Source organism: Halichoeres trimaculatus, unplaced genomic scaffold (assembly GCF_033239565.1).
Source record: "Halichoeres trimaculatus isolate MK-OKI-2021-1 unplaced genomic scaffold, fHalTri1.1 fHalTri1_scaffold_1, whole genome shotgun sequence".
In the NCBI taxonomy this organism is placed as follows: domain Eukaryota; kingdom Metazoa; phylum Chordata; class Actinopteri; order Labriformes; family Labridae; genus Halichoeres; species Halichoeres trimaculatus.
In genome coordinates, this window is record NW_027437179.1 from 2,550,124 (window position 1) to 2,566,615 (window position 16,492).

Sequence of the window (16,492 nt, forward strand, 5' to 3'; positions counted from 1 at the left end):
ATGGAGCCGGGTTTGAGAAGCTTTGAATGACGAGCAGGTAGAGTTAGTGATTGCTTTGGAAAGTAATTATTCCTTTTCTGTGTTGGTTTGAAAAGGCAGCTGTCTTTGGCCTTTGGGTTCTCTGTTATTGACAAATTGTCCACTCCAGAAGTATTTCGAATTCTTAGTTAACCTGTGAACCATGATTTCATCAAGTTTTCTCTCAACCCTAGGCTGTAATTCAAATTTATGTGTTGTTTGTTAAAAAAAAAATGCTGTAATGGTTGTTGAACTTCACATAGCACTCTCAAAGCTATTGATGTTCCAATAGAGTGCATCATTAATATTTTAGATGAACTTTTTAGTGCTTTACAACAGTGTGAGAGTCTTGCACTAATGCTGTATGAGGAGATTTCACATTAGGGCATTTTAAGCCTTTATTGTGTTCCCACCAAAAATTATTTGACAATGAATAAAATAGCTGTTATCTCTGCTGGGTCCTTTGCTCTTTGTGTGCATAGTTTTTTTTATTTGTTTAATACTTATATTATACTTGTTTGGCCCAGTAAAATTGACCTTAGTATTGTAGATCATCTCAAAGAAGTTCTTCACATAGCCCTCTGAAAACTCTATCAGTCTGGTTTTCTGAATCTTACAGAAGCGCATCATTTTCAATTGAACCTGGCTGTAATGCGTTCCTCTTTGGTTTTTAACTGGCAGTCTAGAAACGGCTTTCACACAGACGTGTGTGTGTGTTAGGCATACTTTAATGCTATATTGAAACTCCAGTGTAATGAAAAACTAAATACTGCTATTCCACTACTGTGATGGCTCCTCACTACCTGGTCAATGATACATTCTCTTTAAAAGGGAAACCTTTATTTCCTTTGCCCCTTAGTTATAGTGAACTTCTCTTTAATGTTTGCCCTGTTTGTCTATAGATAGCTTCCCATGAACTTCATAATACTGTGTGTTTAGTCATCAGTTAACCTGTTTTTTCAGCCAGCACATGGAGCTGCCACCAGTTCAAATGCATGCTTAATACAACTTCACTGTCCAGGATGTGGTCCAAACCACAAACATTCTCTTTGTTTTAAGTAACATGCAGGACTGCAACTCACCTGTACTGTCCAAGGCCTGGTAATATAATGATTTTTGTCCACATTACCCTGCCACACTTTGTCTTAATATATGTTTGATTTTATGATGAGAAAATTAGATCTGATCACACCACAGAAACCAGACTGCAGCTTAGCCAAATGCGGGACCTGTTTAAAACTGACAGAACAATTGAAACAAAAAGCTTTTTTTATTATTGAATTAGCTAAGCTTGTCTGTGTGTGTGAATCATGACATGCATATGAACAAAATGAGTCAGTATTGATTTGCCTACAGAGGGATGCTATGACTGTCCCAACAACAGCTCACTTTCATATTGGTAATTGACCTTGACTCATGGTGATGGCTGTCACTCAGTCTGTTGTACACCCACCGGCCACTTCATTAGGTACGCCCATGCGGCAACCTCCTGACTGAGAATATGAGACAATGTGGAAGTGCTAAAATCTGCCGTTTCTGCAGTGTTCACTTGAGGCTGGCTCTGGAAGTAGCGGAAATCACACACACCAAGCCAAAAAAAGTCATTTTCAAAGCAGAAATTAACCCATTTACAGCCTGGATCAAGAAACATCTCCTATCTGATTCGCTAATTTTACAACCGGCACCCACTGTACTGGAGGTGAATTTTTTTCTAACTGGACCATTCATTGGATATTAAGATCGTGAGCTACTCCAAAAAGATGCACAGCTGAGGGTCAAGTGACGGCCGGCACCCTATGGCTGCAGGCAAAGCCCTTGCCACTACCAATATGGCTGCCATAGCCAATGTGCTTCATTTTCCGTTTCAGAAACAGACGGGTGACGTCGGCGAGACTACGTCCATGTTTTATACAGTCTATGGGTACGCCTTACGCCTTAAATATATATATATATATATATATATATATATATATATATATATATATATATATATATATATATATATATATATATATATATATATATATATATATATATATATATATATATATTAGGCCTGGGCAATATATTGTTTGAACATCGCCACTGGGATGTGCGCATGCGCGATAGTCACATCCCAGGACGTGCAATATATATATATATATATATATATATATATTTATATATATATATATTTATATATATATATATTTATATATATATATATTTATATATATATATATATATATATATATATATATATATATTAGGGCTGTCATTTTAACGCGTTAATTTGATTAATTAATTACACCGCAAATTAACGTGTCATAAAAATTAACGCAGATTAATATGGATCCCAAACCCACGAGGCGTTCAAAGACGCACTTATTTTCAAATGTCTAGCATTTACAAACCGTTTGTCCTACATGAAAAAAAGTGGTGTTCTTGTCAGATTTTCAGATTTCCGACGGTCCTTGAATGTATCACATCTAGCAACATGCTTTGAACCGGGGGGAAGAGAGAGCGCTGTTAAAGGATAAGTTCGGTTTATACAGCTTTTACATTGTTTATAGCATGAAGTAGAACAAAATACTCACCCAGAAGGCTTTCCTGATCCAAGCAGTGTTTTGGGAGATTTTTAGATCCAAAATCGTGCAGCGGACGTCCGTATAATGGGATCCATCGGGGCATAGACAGCGCTGCTCCTAAAACTGCACTCCTTTCTTTGAGGGGCAAGCATAAACAAAGTCTTCGTCAGTTCAGAGGTCAGTACAGCCGCGCAGCGCTGTCTGGAGTGACACAGACTGTAGCAGAGGACTATCGCAAAGCCAACCATGATGGAATATTGGTGAAAAACACAAGTTTTTGGACGATTAATGCCGTTTTAAGGAGCGGCGCTGTCTCTGCCCCGATGGATCCCATCATACGAACGTCCGCTGCACGATTTTGGATCTAAATATCTCCCGAAGCACTGCTTGCATCAGGAAAACCTTCTTGGTGACTATTTTGTTCTACTTCATTCTATAAACAAAGTAAAAGCTGTATAAACCAAACTTATCCTTTAAGGGGACTGCCGTCCACATCTCGTTTATTCACACGTCCTTTTTGAAAATCTACAGAAAATCAACCATTTGCTCTAGCTCAATTCTGTAAAAAACAGGTAATTTTACACTCTCTACTGCATCAAACAAGCCGTGAATGATCGAAACAGGTCTTGTATTTAAATCTAAAGAATTCTTTGAAAATTTCCTTCCATCTTCCTGGTGTCATGTTTCAGTTTGGGGCTGCTCTGCACCAATGACAACAGTTTGTGTGTTCAGAGCATGTTAAACTGAGAATACTTCACTTTTCTTTGATCCAAGACTTGAAAAAAGTGTTTTGTACATAGTTCCTCACAGTTTTTAGCCTTTAGCCCTGGTTCTCCTGACCTCATAGAAGTATAGAAGTTCATATTGCAGTGAAAATTGAGTCAACATCGAGTAAAAATGTGACAGAAGCAAAAACCGTCCTAAAAATCAAATCAGCTTACCTTAGGTGCAGGACTGTGTAGATTTTGTAAAGATAGAACCATAACACTTTTTCCATTTGTTCCTTATGCCTGAGGGGACCTAAAAATGTGTTGTATATATTCCCACCTTATTTTTAAATGTCTTTTAATGTAATTTTAATGTCCTGGAATTCAAATTCTTTATTTTGGGACCTTAAGCAGATGTGAGATTAAAATGTGATTAATTAGATTAATTAATTTCAAATCCTCTAATTAATTAGATTAATTTTTTTAATTGCCTGACAGCACTAATATATATATATATATATATATATATATATATATATATATATATATATATATATATATATATATATATATATATATATCTAACAAACTTGTTTTGCTTCATAAAAGCAGCAAGGTGCTCCATGCTCTGCACGGCCTCCCCATCTCCCTCCCTACTGCTCAGCAGTCTCTGCCCCCTCCCCCCTCCACAGTATAGAGGAGGGGGGAGGGGCTGCCCTCACTCAGGAGACAGGCGACATGCAGGAGGAAGCGACGGAGGATTTAGTCCCTAGAAGAAAGTCTACAGTCGAAATTTGGAAGTTTTTTGGCTTTAAAAAAGATGATATGGAACAAAAAAACGCCCTCTGCAAACAGTGCCTCGGTGTGGTGGCCTCAACATGAGGTAATACATCAAACCTGTTCAACCATTTGAAACATCATCACAAGCTCCTGTATGACCAGTGTAAACCAAGGACCTCAGGTGAAACTTCATCCAACCAAAAAACAATTACAGAAACCTTTGCCAGCGTAACACCTTATGATAGGAAGTCCAAACAGCATCAACAAATCACGGATGCCATAACTTTTCACCTGGTGAAAGACATGATGCCATTGAACACCGTCGCTAAAGAGGGGTTTAAAAAATGATCTGCATGCTTGACAAGCGGTATAAAGTACCATCATGCAAGTATTTCTCTCAAGTGGCAATCCAAGAGCTGTATAATAAACAGAAGGCACAAGTTGAAGATGAGCTGTTGCAAGCAGTACATTATGCAGTTACAGTGGACTTGTGGTCCAGCCGGACAGCAGCACCATACAATGCAGACACATACAACACAGCTGCAGGAATAGCTCTCCTCCTCCCCCTGTGACGGCTCTGCTTTAACTTTAATATGCTGTCAAAAAGGAAGGAAATCTTGTGAATCAAAACAGTTCTCTGTTATTTACTAAAAGTTATTTCCAACAAATTCAGTTTAGTTCATAGGAAGTTTTTCTTGTTTTTTTTATTACATTTATTGTAAGTTAAATTTTTAGACAACTCAGGGGGGATAATACAGCTCCTCATATTTTTATTTTCATATTTGATTTTTTTGTTTGAAGATTATTTCAACTTTGCAGCTGTTCCACAGAGTTATTTAATTTATTGCTATATTTTTGAGCAACTCAGGGGACTAATGCACCTGCTCATATATTTTTTATATTCAATATTTTTGTTTAAAGATATTTCCAACTTTGCTGCTGTTTTACAAAGGTTTTTATGTTGTTTTATTTGAAACAACTCAGGCAGTACACTCAGTACACCTGCTTTTGCATTTTTTTTTATATCTGATATTTTTGTTTTAAGACATTTACAACTTTGTTACTGTTTTACAGAGGTTTTTATTTTATTGTACTTTTGTAAATGACTCAAAGGTCTGTGCCTTTAAAGTATGTGAAAACTGTCAAAGTGTGTCTTAGTGTGTACTAGGCTGTTTGGAGCACCTACTCTTTTATTTCTTTGTTTAAAATGTTTAATATTTTTGCTACTGTTTCCATAGAAGTGTGAAATACAATGTTAAATAAATCATCTATTTTGTACAGAGACATGGCCTCCTGGATCCTTTTTTGATACAGCAATCTTCATCATTCACAGATGAACCCCCTTAGCCTGGATTAAAAGGTATTATATGAATATATGAATACAAAAGTGTCACTGTGAAGTCAACCAAATTCTCCCCAAACAGAGCTATTCAAGTCATCTGGTGAAAATTATTATTTTTTTAATATCGCAATATGTACGGCAACCCCCAAAAAAACGCAATGTCATTTTTTTCCCAATATCGTGCAGCCCATATATATATATATATATATATATATATATATATATATATATATATATATATATATATATATATATATATATATATATATGTGTGTGTGTGTGTGTGTATATATGTATATGATTTAATTAAATGCCTCCTTTACCATTGACCACAGCCTTTTCTGCCTCCAAGCATCAGAAAACACTTAAACACTTTAGGGGTTCGGATATACCATACACCAGGTCTGTTTTTTTAATCAATCTAATGAAGTTAATTGAAAAACTAAAGCTATTGTGACTTAAACTGTGACTTTCAGAACCACTATTAGCAGACCTCCACACACACAGGAACAACAACAGGTTCTGTCTCCAGGCAGAGCTTTTGATGTTAGCCTGACAAAAGCTCCAACTCCAAAAGCCCCTGTCACTAGATTTTTTAATGCCCCATGTGTCCTATGAAGTTTTGAAAAGACAACTGTCTGGGTGTGCCTTGTTTTTCAGTTTGCAGCAGACATTTGTTTAAAATGTTCCAGAGCCTTTAAAGTGTCAAGAGCTCATAGAAACAAGAAGAGTGCTAAGCTCTTGATTTGGCGAGAAACCCATATGTCTTAGAATGATTCCATGTTGGGTAGACATTTGGCATAGCTTTTTTTTTCCTTTGTTGCAACTTGCTCCACCCTCAACAGTAAAATATAGATGGAAATCTGCAGATTTTATGATTGGCCCTTTGTTTTACCCTCAACAAACTGTCAGCTTCCTGTTTTTGCCTGAGGTTACCAGGTGCTGCTTTATGCTCCTCCATAAATGTCTCAGGCTCTCTGTGAGTTATTGGGCTGTCCCTGCTGCTGGTACAGCTCAGGCAAATGGCATGTTTTCCCACCTCCTTAACAAACCCCTGTAGACACGGTTAATGGGTTATATTGATTTGAACTTTTATAAAGAATTACCAAACCAAGACAGGAGGATTGTGAGATTTTTGATTTCCCTGCAGTAGATTGTATCAAACATTAATATACGAGTCAACGCATAGCAGCATTTATCAAGTGAAGACAGGAGAGATATCATATTTAAATATGTTTTAGTGTGGTAAGTGATGGCGCTAAGAACTGTGCCTGTGGGTATCTGCAGCAGAAAGTGGTTAATTGGCTATCGAGAGAGGCAGTGGAAACAAAAGGGCATCCAGTTTCCCACCATGCTATGCTCTGGTCATGAGAAAAGACAAGTTTGGTGGTCAACAGTGTTACACTGGACAATTTCTAAGCCAACAATTTTTTTGGTAAATATAAAAAGAAAATAAGTATTCTTTTGTGCTACCCAAAGTAATACCTAAACAATATCGTAAGCCCACACACACTCACATACACACCACAGTAGACGTGCCAATGTTCTTTTTGTGTTCTCAGTGAATAGCCTACAGGATGGAGCTTGAGAGTTTAGCAGCCATCCTATTGACGAGCATGTCTGTGTAAAAACACACACATAGGAAAGGTCTTACCCCCAGCCTCTACCCAGACTACCCCCCACCCGCACATCTTAAATTTGTCTCAAATATTGGTCTGCTCCTCAGCTCTTTCTGTGCGTCCATGTAAGACGGATCCCTCAGACATTTTCCACTGCGGGATTAGCTGTGTAGCGCGACAGACTTGCTCTGCCTCAGTGCTTTTAGAGTTCTGACCCCAGAATGCGTGTGAAAAGGTGGCCTGCAGGACACTCCTTAAAAGGCTGTTAAATCCTCACAGATTATCATGAAAATACCAAGCAGATTATGCTTACTTTTCTACAAATAATTTACTTGTTGCCAGAAAGCGAGCATGTTGCTGCTGCCTGGAGTCATGGGTCCTGTAATGAGTCTTTTTCTTTGACAGGTGGGCTGCTGCTGATGGAGATTATTTTCTGATTTGGCTTTCTGCCTCCAGGATGCTACAGTCTTAGTAATACTAAGCACCCTCGCTGGAAAAGGGACATGACTCAGATTTAAGTTTGCGTTTGTGTGAGCAGCTCCCTGTTTGTGTGACTATGTTTGCCCACTGTGTGTTTCTGCCAAAATGTGCATGTTGATCCCTCCAACCATTTGGAAAACTGTGTCCAGGGTGTATCTCAGAGCCAAGCTTGGTTACCATGCCTACACATTTGACTCAGAGACACTGCATTTATCTTAATGAATTCATTTCCAGGCTCATGTGTGCCTCTGCATTCTCTGTCAGCTGTGTACACACTCTAAATGACTATAGTGCTGAGGATTTTGCGGTTGTGAACTGCGGTGGATAGGAAATTGATTCTTGGGGAAAACACCTTTAAAATGAGTTTAAGTGGACACTCCATCAGAACATGTCAACAGACGAGAAGATAAGAGCGCACGAGAGCCATTTGGCTTCTGAACAGGCCCAGGTCCACATTTTCCTCCTCGACTCACAGACATTTCAACACTTGATGACTCAAAGATTATTTTCCTGCTTGGGAAAAATTAGATTTCTGGGCAGTCACCTGTCATAATGGAAGTGTTCCTGCCATGCCAGGGGAAAAAAGAAAAGCTCTGTATCACAGTATAGAGCAAAGAAAAAATGTTATTGTATTTTTATGTTACAACAGGATGTATCTATTTTTATTTATATCATTATATCACAACAGGTTTCACGTTTCGTTTGTAGTGATATTTTTAATCTCATGTTTTAATGGATAAATGGAGGATGGAAAGCTTAATTGAGGAACTTAGCTCAATTTCAATTTTTTGATGTAATTCTACCTTATGCTTGGTTAAAGATAAACTGAGGTGATGCAGTATCCCGGTTCACCATGATTTAACTGGAAAATCAACATTGGTGTTTGTGTGTTTCAGGCCAATGTGAGTGACGCTAGCTCATTTCCAAAGGCCCAGTGTCAGTCAAAGGGAGTCAACTGATGTCCAGAACTTATCTTGTTATAAAGTCAGACATTTTGGGATGAGCTTTCGGCTCCTGTTAAGAAACAATTAGAAATGGTTTGATTTAACGACATCATTAGCCTTTGTGTGTAACAATGCCCATACCAGTTCATTACAATTACGCCAGAGCGGCCAGGCCTTACATTGTCGTCTTGTGATTTGCCACACGTCTATTATGCTCGTCAGTCAGCAGCAGAATTTTCAAGACAACGGCAGAGTGATCAGAAGCTTTGCTTCACATTACCAAAAATGCAGAGTGAAATTTGTGCAGCGCTGTAAAAACATGCAAGAGTGGCAAAACCACCAACATAACAATACGTTTTATTTCTGGGCGCCTTTTAATGTCACTCAGGGTCACTTTACACAGTAAAAGCACTGAATAAGAACAAAATCAGCCACATAAAGACAACAAACAGCAGAAGTGAGGATGGCTTGGCGGAAAAGAAAAGGCTAATTAACATGTAAAAACATTTGTCAATACTCAGCGTTGAATGCCAAGAGTGTCATGTCATATCAATTTACTTGTAAACTCAATGAAAAGATGTTGACACAGAAAACATGTAAAGCCTACATTTTGTAAAGAGAAAATTCACAGGAGGGATTGATTAGGAAATAGTATCAATAAGCTGAGTCTATAACCCCACATCAATAAAATCTTAAAAGTTCCTATCCCTGAACATAAGTTATCATGTTAACAAAGTTAAGAGTTTCACTTTATAACTGGTTAAATATTATTTTGTCATGAAAAGAAAAGTATTGTGTTACAACGTCATTATTCTTGTATCTTGTTTTATTACAGGAAACTTTTCATTATACTGTTTTTTTTTCCTGGTGTGGCAGCAAAATGCTTCTGTACATACTCCATGGTTCAGTTGTGATGATTAGTGTTGTGAGAATTTTAGAATCTGTGAACACTTTTCTGTTTCGACATGCTTAATGTCGAAACAGAACACAAGGAGATTTGTCACTGTCTTTTCCTTCTCTGAGAGGACTGAAGGACTTGTTTAGCCTAGCCCGAGTTGTGTGTTTACTGTGGGTCTTTTCCAGCCAAAGATGGAACAGACGTTGTTGTGCACATTGTGTTCAGTTGGTGTGATAATCAGGGGTGGAGATCCCCTGATCACTGCCATGGTCACTGAGCGCACCATCTGTGCACCTGATGACCGCTAGTCTGACAGAGTGCTGGACGCTGCCTGGAACTCTCTGTCCTTCTTCATGGACATTTTTCACTGCAAAACAACAAAATATAAGCATTTTTTAAAATAAATCTACAGAATAAACCTACAAAATACTTTTTCAAGAAGCCTAACAAACAAAAATTCTTACCTCGTTTAACACTCAATGACTAGTTCAATTGTTTTTTTTTTCTGTTACATTTTTTTTTTTTCGAGGACTATTCCTGAAAATTATAAGCATTATGTGTCTGTAGGGGTGTAACGGTACACAAAAATCACGGTGTATGTACCTTGATTTTAGGGTCACGGTTCGGTACATTTTCAGTACAGTGTGAGCAACACAAAACCATTTGCTTGTTTAGCATGTTTATTAAACCAAAAACTTGCCATTATACAGCGAGGGGGGAGGCTCTTCAAGCTCTGGTTGGTCGTTAGCAGCAGCCATGATGCACAATTCAGACACAAGCTCCTGTGGCTACAGAAGCTCTTTGATATTCATCTTCTGATTGGCTGTGAGACATCACGTCCACATGATGTGCACAAGATCGCAAAGCACGAATCACAGACCACTTTCCTCATGAATATTAAAACGCCTTCCCTGCTCAGCCAATCATAGACGAATATTCACATGAATTTTAAAGAGCCATGTGCAGCGGCTAATGTAAACTTACTGTACTCGTTCGAATACAGCACTGTACCGAACCGAACGGCCTTATGGAACGGTTCGGCACGGATACATGTACCGTTACACCCCTATGTGTCTGTTTGTGTTATACTGGCGTGTGCCATTTTTGTGTTGTTTTTTTATCAGATTGTGGGAACTTGTAAGCAGCAGGCGATTCTAAAACAAATTTTGCTAGGGGGACAATTAAGTTTATTGTATCGTATTGTATTGTATCGTATCATATTGTTTGGAATCATATTGTATCAACTGGAATCCAGTCTGTTTTCTGTCTGCAGTCACAGGTTCTTAACAGCAGCAGTCACTGCTTGTGTAGTATCACACAGGCTCTTGCTGAGTCCAAGTCAAGTTTTTAATAAAATCCTCAAAGTGTCCTGAAAGAGCGGTACGAACACAGTCATTCAATCAGTCATCAACTCGTAATACTAAGCTTAATGATAAGTGTGAAGATGGGGCACCTGTTACCATGGCAACTCACCAGAGAAACATTTAGATAGCTGCAGTGGTTTCTATATTGATTCAAACATCAGAAAACAGAGCAAATGCTATCAGCCAAAGGCAGGGTGCCCTGCTTCTATCAGCAAGTGCCAGGTTAGAGGCTTATTGACCGTTTCTGACAGACTGAGTAACGACTTTTTGGTGGAATGGGCCATGTGCTTGATGTTCAATTAAAAAGCTCACACTGTGAGGACTTGGGGTATTTGCCAAATGATGGGAGAAGTGTAGATTCTTTCTTGTTCACTAAACTCAGAGTTTTAAATGACTGACTCTACATTAGCTCTTTTTCTTCTCCCCTTTGTTGTATCAACTTTTTATGTCAAGTTCTTTTTTTGCAAATCATATCGACGCCTGTGCAGCGGTAAACTCATTGGTACCTAACCACCCACAATTTCCTGTCTCTACAGTCAAAGCTCGATGGAGGTGGGGGTGGGGTTGTTATAAACAGCTTAGTCAAAGAGCTCTGCCTTCTTGTGCTCTGATAACATTTGGTAATTCTGCACAAGCAAGATAAGAAACGTGTCCTGAAAGTGTTTAATACTAGGGGAAGATGTACTATCTCTGTTGTCTGTTGTCTCACCAGAGCCGTGTTACACAGTATACTCCAAACAGTACTCATCTGGAACATGTGACAAATTACATGTCAGCTGAATCACAGTGACTGCTGCAGAAAATAAACAGGCCAACTTCATGACTTGCAGGACCTGCTTCCACTTTGCCTCTGTCTTCCTTTGTGGCATTAATACAACTAGTTCAAAGAGTGAATAAATGTTTGCTTTTTACCTCTGTTAGTCACGTTCCAATCAGTGAACCATCTAGAGTGAACATGTGAATGAGTTGTAGTAGAAGGGAGAAAGAGGAAGAGGCTCTCCCCGGGGCAGTGCCTGAGGACAATGTCAGGTTTGTCTGGCCTGAGTGCACCAACACTAAGCCTTTCGGAACTGGCAGCCTGCCCTGGTACCTACCCATCTCCCTGGGCTTCCAGGCTTGTCCAGCCCCAAAGCACTAAGCATTTGTGCAAAGTTCATAAGGCTTCCCTCTGTTTGTGTGGCCATAATGACAGCTCCATCCTGTTGTAGCTAAATGAGGGTTCATGGGCTTAAGGGCCTCACATTGGCACTGCAGAGGGTTTGAATGTTCTCAGTTACTGACTTTGGCTTACTGCTCTTATCTTGGAAGGAATCGTGCCCTATCCCCCCCTCAGCCACCCCCCACCCCCACCCACACACACCACACACACACACACACACACACACACACACACACACACACACACACACACACACACACACACACACACACACACACACACACACGCACACACACATCTCTGAGAATCTTAGCCTTCAGTATCCGCATTTGCTTCATAAACTCAGTAAATGGAAAATCATGCTGTTCAGATTATTCTGCTAAATTGAGACCATTTCTTAAAAAGAAATAAAAACAGCAGAAAACATGTTTGATATGTGTTTAATTCGAGTAATTTCTGATTTGCTTTCCTGCTAATATTGGTGTTTATTCTTGTATGACCGAATTACTTTATAACCAAATCCATCTGTTTTGTATTCAAGGTACACCAACTCACCTGTCAGTGCTTGTGAGGTCCTTGTGGTAGTAACCTTATTTGCACATTCAAGTTCCCTCCATCTCTTGCTTTTGGTTTGCTGTTCACTGGGTTTACGATCTTTATCAACATAATTCAAGCATGTCACTCCTCCCCCATTTCATTTTCTGCCTTTCTCCTTTTTAAAGCCCGAACCTTAAACCAGTCCACATCATACATCATCCAGTGCTTCCTCCCTTCCCCCTTATGTGTCGTGGGAGAGGGACTGCAGAGTCTCATTGTTGGGCTGATGGAAAGCCTATATTGGCAGTCTCAGCATTCTGTGTGCACTGAGCCTTTCCCTGACATGTCACCCAGCTTCAATCAAGCTCTGTTTCTGAATTTAAGAGTCCAGGCCAGATTAGTGGTTGTGGACCATCAGGTCCACAACGCGTAAGCACAGATTCCCTGATTTTCTTATCCTCTGTGAACACTTCATAGTAATTATTGGTAGGGCTGGACAATTAATCGGATTTTAATCGTGATTTCAATTGTGCCATCTGACAATCATAAAAACAATATAATCGAAGAAAAACAATTAATATGCCACACAGTGTAGATGTATGCAAGTTCCTGTGCTCCATAGCTCTTCTGTGTTCCATAAGCAGCCACAGGAAGTGTGTGTGACTTATGTGTATCAATAATACTGTATGTGCCACTTGCTGGTTCTTTAAAGTTGTGTTTAAATCAGTACTGAAGTTTTTGAATAAATGAATAATTGTGTATATTAATCATGATTTCAGTATCACTTAAAATAATTAGGATTCTTATTTTTTACCATAATCGCCCAGCCCTAATTATTGGAGCATATGCCAGAGTACAAACGTCATTAGAGTCATTCTGGAAAAGCAAGCAGGATGGCTGCTGAGGAAGTTGACATAAACAGACTATCCCTCAGCTGTTGATTTGTACTCCCACCAATTACACTGTTCATACATTTTTATTTCAATTGATCGTTGCAAATGAACACTGTTCATTGAGCCCTCAGCATTCCTCCACTCTTCTTTGTACACTGCCGATGAATAGCCTCTGGATTGGGCTTTGTGAGAATGATTGTCAGTGGCTTAATGAGTCTTTGCCAAGTTAGAGGATTTGGCAACATATGTGTCTACTGTGGCTCTGTTCCTCACTGTCTGCGGCTTGTGCAACGATGCAGCACACACTCAAATCTGTTTTTCTGCTGATTTGACGAAACTCATGTTTTCCTTTTATTTCTGGATGTGGTTTTCTGGAATGGAATCCTTACTTCTCTCATGGGGACCAGAGCAGAGAGTGAAGAAAACTCTTGTAAGTAGCCGTAAAGTGGGGGGATGTATAGTGTTACAGAAGTGCACCAAGAGGACTGTCTGAGCCCTCTTGGTCTCTGTATGAGGTGAGACTCTGGTTTTATTTCTGTACATCAGTGGCTCAGATGTCACATTTTTAAAAGTTTTGACTCACCATTAGGATGCCTGTTTTCTTGGTTTTACATAAATGTGATTAAAGTGAGGACTAAGCCTCCTCAGGTCAACAGGATTCCTTCACCATTGATTTTATTTCCTAAAACAGTTGGAGTAAATAAAAACGGTCGGTCCGGTTCTTTCTAATGGACCATAAATGCTATCTGTTCTGTACAAATACAATGTATATAGTTTAATCTTTTTTAGTTTATTTATCTAACCAGGCAAAAACTTATTGTAATAAAAATTAAAGTTCAAATATGTTTTTATTACATATGAATTTCGATTAATACACTTATTAAAAAGTTTTAGTGCTTCTATGAGTCCACAATTTATAATACATATGTATATGTAAGTGTGTGTGAGTGTGCATGTGTGTATGTGTTTGTATGTGTTTGTGTGTGTGTGTGTGCATGTGTGTGTGTTTAATCAATAAATACACTGCCTGGCCAAAAAAAAGTTGCCACCTCGATTTAACTAAGCAAATAGTTACGAACCTCCTATTGGATAATTACTGCATGGTTGATAAAAAAATTCATTCAGCATAGATATAAATAAATCTTGTGACATTGCAGAAGCGTACCTAAACTCTACAGCAAATGCCTGCTGTAATCAAAGCTAAAAGATGTCCAACAAAATATTAGAGTGTGGGACCTTCTTGTTGGCAGCAACTTTTTTTTGGCCAGGCTGAAGTGAGATAAAGATAGATTATCAATCAACATCAGTCAATCAAGTTAACAGAATTAAACTGTTACTTTTTTTTTCTAAATTCTCTTTTATTATTTGCTGCACGATAGTTTAAATCAACGCAGTATTGGTATGATGAGATACTGGTTATCTTGAAAGAAATCAATTGAATCAATTTGGATCCTGAGGAAATTTCTTGTCAACTTAGAAAGTTTTTTTTTAATATTAAGTACTGTAAAAGTTATATTTCAGGAGGACAGCTGGTACATTTCAGATATATCAAAAAGTGGAAAAAAAAAAAGGACTTCCTTTTTTTTTTCTTTTTTTTTTCCTTCTCATTCTATTTGTTTGCATAGTTTATATCTGGAATGTACTAAATTTATAAATTGGCAAACTTCAGCTCTAATGCATTCTTAAATATATAAACAATGAAAAAAAAGTTTCATTAATTTGTCAACTGTGTTATGGACAACAGCTGTGACATATTTCAACACAAATCCATATTACACTTTTAGAGTTATAGTTCAGTCTTCTATTCAAATAATTTAACATTATTAAGTAAAATTCTTAAGTAACACAGTTAACAGGACAGGAAGAGAGAAAACTTTCTCTGGAAGCAAACCTTTCTTATGGGTATCACATTTAAGAAATTGGACAGCACAAAAACTGCAAATTCCAAAACATGATAATAATGATAATGTTTTGCCAAAGAAATTATGAAAAATGTTAACTTTCTGTATTAAGTAAAATTGGAACATCACCCAAATGACCCACTGTTAAATTGATCATTGTCTGAGATTAATATTTAGTTGAAAAACTTGAAATGTACCCCATCACTTGTGCAACAGAAAGACTAACAAATAATTCACCCTTCTGTCTGAGCTCTTACTTTGTCATTTTGTAATTTGAACCTGCTGTTTTGCTACCAGGAAGCTTCAAATTCACATGCCAACATGACGTGTTTGGTATCATGGAGACAATTTTGGAGAATTTCTTTGGTGTTCAGCAAATATAGAAAACATCTATGACTGAAAATAATTAAAAATGACATTTTTAGGAAGCAGTACAGTTTTAGAGCTGAAGAGTCAGAGGAGCCGACGAGTGACATGTTTAATTGTTGCTTTAAAATTGTGTCCCTACAAACTGTCATCAGAGTGGACATGTTCTAACCTTGTAGCATGCAGTATGCTGACAGTGGATTCTCAGTTCGTACACATTAAATGAACCTAAAAACCTTACAACTACCAAATGGCTTGATGAGTCTGTGGCTCATTCCATTTCTGCTGGCACAACCTCAGTTTGCCCCTATTGCAGGACAGAGGGGCTAGGGCGACACTATGTGGCCGAAATCCAATATCTTGATATTTGTAGGCTATACCTCAGTACACAAAATATATCTGGATATTCTGATTTTTTCTCTGAATCACTTTATTAATGTTAAAAAAAAATGACATCAGTAATTAAACTGATGTCATTTGATTTAAGGAGACCTTTTAGTTGGATTTTTAAGATTTGAATGCAAAAAGGGGGAATTCTCAATCGGGTAAAGTTTAGCAAACCTTTTATTTTAAACAGAACTTTATGTAGTTAAATATTTTTAGTTCGAGTAAAATAATTCATTCAAATTTATTCAACTGGCCGATTATATTACATTTTTTTTATATTATAATATATTATATTATATTTTTGCAGTTTGAAAATATCATGAAGGTTGGAGACTTTAATTTCCATACATCAGCTACCTGGATAATGTTGGTCATGCTGAAAGGACTCTAGTGGCTTCTGTCTTAGAGCATAGGGTCTGGTTGAAGTGTATTGCATTTGGTTTGTCTTCTGATAATAGCAGTATTTTGGTATTCAGCTGTAAAATAGCATCCAACTCGCCTTCTGTCATGTTTTGAGTAGTGCTCAGCTG

At 38.0% G+C, this 16,492-nt stretch overlaps 1 protein-coding gene across 3 annotated transcripts in view; it reads left to right on the forward strand.

Moving 5' to 3' along the window:
- The window catches only part of chl1b (cell adhesion molecule L1-like b), a 128,092-nt gene that overhangs the window by 44,755 nt on the left and 66,845 nt on the right, over window positions 1-16,492 (forward strand). The window contains exon 1 of one of the 3 annotated variants that reach the window (XM_074675382.1): window positions 13,600-13,738. The exons of the other annotated variants lie outside the window; for them this stretch is intronic. The gene's annotated coding sequence lies outside the window, so the exon portion shown is untranslated. Of the gene's footprint in view, window positions 1-13,599; window positions 13,739-16,492 lie in introns of those variants that run through there. 3 annotated transcript variants of the gene reach the window in all.